This window comes from Eucalyptus grandis, chromosome 7 (genome assembly GCF_016545825.1).
Source record: "Eucalyptus grandis isolate ANBG69807.140 chromosome 7, ASM1654582v1, whole genome shotgun sequence".
NCBI lineage: Eukaryota > Viridiplantae > Streptophyta > Magnoliopsida > Myrtales > Myrtaceae > Eucalyptus > Eucalyptus grandis.
In genome coordinates, this window is record NC_052618.1 from 49,084,127 (window position 1) to 49,089,126 (window position 5,000).

The 5,000-nt window shown below is 54.5% G+C and overlaps 1 pseudogene; it reads right to left on the reverse strand.

The window, feature by feature from the left end:
• Positions 1 to 3,333: 3,333 nt before the first annotated feature.
• The window catches only part of LOC120296543, a 3,284-nt pseudogene continuing 1,617 nt past the window's right edge, over positions 3,334 to 5,000 (reverse strand).

Consider the following 5,000-nt stretch of genomic DNA (forward strand, 5'->3'; position numbering starts at 1 on the left):
GCATGATCACGCCGCGATGCCCCAGGGCCCGGCGCGATCAGGAGCAAGGCAAAGATCGTCATTCGAGGTGGGCGATAAACGCTTAACGATTAGGGGAACAAAAATTCACGACCCCCTCCCCATTACGAGAGTTCCGCATCCGAGAGAATGAGTAGGCACTCGTGTCCGTCCGACCCATCAATGAGACGACGTTCGAACACGCAGCACTATCCCGGTCCAACAGGAGCATCAAGAGGACGTCGTGATGGAAGGGACTACCGAGCACACATTTCCGTCGCAATAGGTATGCAACACGAACCCACATCTTGCATCCGACGTTTCTCGCGGGCAACAGCCATCGAAGGTGAGGGAAGTTCGATGCACGACGAGCTCCCCGCGCACATTCTTATCGTCTCTCACACGCCATCGCGCGTACACCGAAACAGACAAGCCGGCTCATCCGTAGCTCCTCAAGCACGCAGGACTTGAGGATCACGCGGAGTTATCCGAACGAGGTCGCATCCGCACCGCTAGGCGAGAACACCAATGTCTGTTCTGGCCGGTGATCGATATCGTGGCGTGGCTCGTTCATTCATGCTCGGTGGCACGTCTCGTCTTGAAAGGGACTCATAGATTCGCCACCCCCAGTAACTCGGTCATCGATTAATCTCTATGGCCGCTTTTGCCTAACAAAACGACCCATGCGCTCGGCCATGATGCCTGCGTGAGGGGAGCCACGCGATGCATCCATCTTTGTCTAGGGCGCTCTTTCGATCGATCGGAGCCTATTTTGGATCATTGAACGTTGTTATGACTCATTGTGTGACTCATTTAAATTGCCCGTGACATGACTCATGCATCGCAACGATCGCCCGAAACCGCCCGTGGCCTCGAGCACCACTACCCCTAAAGAGCCTTATGAGCATTTTTGCCCCCAGCTAGAGTAGACATTCACCATGTTTGGTAGGCACCACCCCTCCAAAAATTGTAGAAATTGAATTTTGATGAGATTTTTTGCAGAGATGTCTTAGAAAATGTGATCTAAATTATGGAAAACTCAGAAAAAAATTTGACGACCGAAAATATTTTTTTTATTTTTTGGTATTTAAAAAATTGAAAAATCGGAAAATTAGAAAAATATTTTGGAACGTGGGCAAAACATTGGGGAGGCTATTTTATGACAAAGCACAAACAAAATTTAGGAAGAAGAATGGATTCAATCGGACAAGAAATGATCGGGTGAGGGTGCAAATTTACCATGGTTTGTCGGCTGTCGGTCCCGGTCGAAAGGGATCGATCACCGACGATCCGCATGGTGCGAGATCGTCCCGCTCGACCGACCGATCATGATCATCCATGCAGTCGGATCGTCCACACGGCCGAGGCGGTCGGCACGTCGATCCAGTCGAGCGGGATCGATCCACGACGATCTGCATGGTGCAGGATCGACCCACCTTCCGACCGACCGTCCACACGGGCGAGGCGGTCGGCCACGTCGATCCGCTCGACCGATCGATCCATGACGATCCGCACGGTGCATGGATCGATCACACGACCCGGTGCCTCGACCACGATCGATCCCAGCTCGGCCGGATCGATCCATGATCGATCCGCACGGTGCATGGATCGATCCACCTGAGCCGTTGAGCCCTAGAGCCACGATCGATCCGCTCGGCGGGATCGATCCATGATACGTCCGCCCGGTGCATGGATCGATCCACACGACAGGCCCTCGACCACGTCGATCCATGATCGATCCGCCTTGCACGGCCCGAGGCGCTCGGCCAGGATCGATCATGATGGGACCAGCATTTGCGTGACGTGGACCGTGGCACACGGCCGAGGTTCGACCACGAGCCGATCTGGATCGATCCGCACGCGAATACCACGGATCGATCCATGATCGATCCGCGGTGCGTGGACCGATCCACACGCCCAGGCCCCGACCACGATCGATCACTGCGACCTGATCGATCCATGATCGATCCGCATGGTGCATGGGTCGATCCACACGACCGAGGCCCTCGACCGGGACCGATCACGCTCGATCAGGGATCGATCCGCACGGTGCAGGATGATCCCGCTCGACCGGGATCGGGATCCGCACGGTGGGATCGATCCGATCGATGCATGCAAGAGTCGATCCCGCACGTCTGCCGAGGGATCCGATCCTGCACGACCGGGGATGGTTGGATCCCGGACGATGGATCCGCACGGTGCAAGGGTCGATCCACACGACCGAGGCCCTCGGCTACGATCGATCCGCTCGATCTGCACGGCCGAGGGGATCGATCCGCTGACTGGGGATCGATCCACACGGTGGCAGGGATCGATCTCGGCAACCGGGATCGATCCGCACGGTGCAGGGATCGATCCGATCGATGCAAGGTCGATCCACACGGTGCAGGGACCGGGATCCCGCACGACCGGGGATCGACCCACGATCGATCCAAGCACGGTGCAGGGTCGATCCACGATCGATCCCCGCCGAGGCCCCTGACCATGACCGATCACGCTCGACCAAAGATCGATCCACGATCGATCGTGCCCGACCACCACGGTAGTCACATGCTTGTCTCAAGGATCAGCCATCCAGCACGGCCAAGGCCCTCGATTCCTACGATCGATCCAGCTTAAGTAGAGTCCTGAGGATTGCGAGGTGGAGGCACACGGCCAAGGCCCTCGGATGGGATCGATCCGCACGATCAAGGTCCTCTACCACATCGATCACGAGGCTCGACTAGAATTTCGGAGTGAAATTCTTGGATTTATGAAAGACGAACAACTTACCAAAATTTTTGGTGCCATTTTTACTTTTTCACCGAAAAGAAAAAACAACTTACAAAAATTTTCCGGCTAGTTAGGTCCTCACAAATCCAAGAATTTCACGATCGATTCGCATGGTGAGGGGAAGTCCAGTTGAAGGATCGATGCACACGGTGCGAGGGGATGGGCACAAAGTCACGGGACGTTGGCCTTTGTCACGACGGGGACATGTGTAAAGCACTCTCGAGTCATGGCAAGTAGGCCGAGCACAAGTCACCACACTCGGGCGTTTGATTTCCTTCATGCCGCTTATGCATCACTCAAGTCGTGGCATGTCGCCGAGCCAAGTCACATGCTCATGCTGGAGCAGACATTACATACCCTTGTGTGCATGCACTCAAGTCATGGAGCCTTGGATACGTAAAGCACTCCGATGATGCGGGACTACTCGCTCTCAAGCCGTGGAGTGCGAGAACGCAGGGTGGGACTGGAGGAAATCGGGCCCTCAGGAGACGGCGACCCTCGAGCTCGTTTCGAAGAAGAGGAATTTGCTTCAGTTGGTTTGTGGAGTTAGGGGTTGGGGGAGGGACGAATCAGAGCGACAGAGGGCTGAATCTCGGTGGATCGTGGCAGGCGCCACTCTCGCCACTTACAATACCCCGTCGTATTTAAGTCGTCTGCAAAGATTCTACTCATCGCTCAATAGGAATTGTGCTTCAAGGCGGCACGCGGTTCTCCACCTCGAGAGCTTCACCCACGACACGTGCCCTGGGGAACAAGTCCCCTCACTGCCAGGTCGGCAATCGGCGGCGAGCTTATGCGTCACTTCTAGCCCGGATTCGACTTAGAGGCGTTGAATCATAATCTGAATATCATGAAGCCCAGTTTTCAAATCTGCGATGACCAATTGACCAACGGTTCCTCTGCGTACTAGGTTGAATTACTATTGTGACACTATCATCATCGAGGGTAAAACTAACCCTTTGTCTCACGACGGTCTAAACCCGACTCACGTTCCCTATTGGTGGGTGAACAATCCAACACTTGGTGAATGCAGCTACAATGATAGGAAGAGCCGGCATCGAAGGGATCAAAAGCAACGCCGCTATGAACGCTTGGCTGCCAGCTGCTTGCTTATCCCCAGGTAGCTTTTCGACACCTCTAGCTTCAAATTCCGAAGATCTAAAGGATCGATAGTAGCCACGCTTTCACGGTTCGTATTCGTCTTGGAAATCGGGAATCAAACGAGCTTTTACCCTTTGTTCTGCACGAGATTTACTGTTCTCGTGAGCTCATCTTAGGACACCTGCGTTATCTTTTACCGTATGTGCTACTGACCAAACTCCCCACCACAATGTCTTCCGCCCGGATCGAAGCCGCATGCGCGGACCTTAGTTCTAAAAAGAAGGGGCATTGCCCCGCCTGTTTCACGGAATAAGTAAAATAACGTTAAAAGGGGTATTCACTTTACATAGTTTCGGCTCCCACTTATCTACACCTCTCAAGTCATTTCACAAAGTCGGACTAGAGCCAAGCTCAACGGTCTTCTTTCCGTGATTACGCAAGCCTGCCTTGGGCGTGGTTTCGCCGGATAGTAGACAGGACAAAGTGGGAATCTCGTTAATTCATTCATACGCGTCACTAATTAGATGACGAGGCATTTGGCTACCTTAAGAGAGTCATGTAGTTACTCCGCCGTTTACCCGCGCATTGGTTGAATTTCTTCACTTTGACATTCAGCACCGGCGAAATCACATTGCGTGAGCATCCGCAGGGACCATCGCAATGCTTTGTTTTAATTAAACAAATGGATTCCCCTTGTCCGTACCAGTTCCCGAGTTGACTGTTCGACGCCCGAGGAAGGCCCCCGAAGGAGCCGCCTAATCCGTCCCCGGCTGCACGCTGGGCGACCCGCTCTCGCCAGAGAGCAGCTCGAGCAGTCCACCGACAGCCGACGGGTTCGGGATTAGGACCCCGTGCCTGGGCCCGTGAGCCAATCCTTTCCCGAGGTTACGGATCCATTTTGCCGACTTCCCTTGCCTACATTGTTCCATCGACTGCAGGTCTGTTCACCTTGGAGACTCCGATGCGTTATGAGTACGACCGGGCGTGGACGGCACTGGTCCTCCAGATTTTCAAGGGCCGCCGGGGCGCACCGACACCACGCGACGTGCGGTGCTCTTCCAGCCGCTGGACCCTACCTCCGTGAGCCGTTTCCGGGTGGGCAGGCTGTTAAACAGAAAGATAACTCTTCC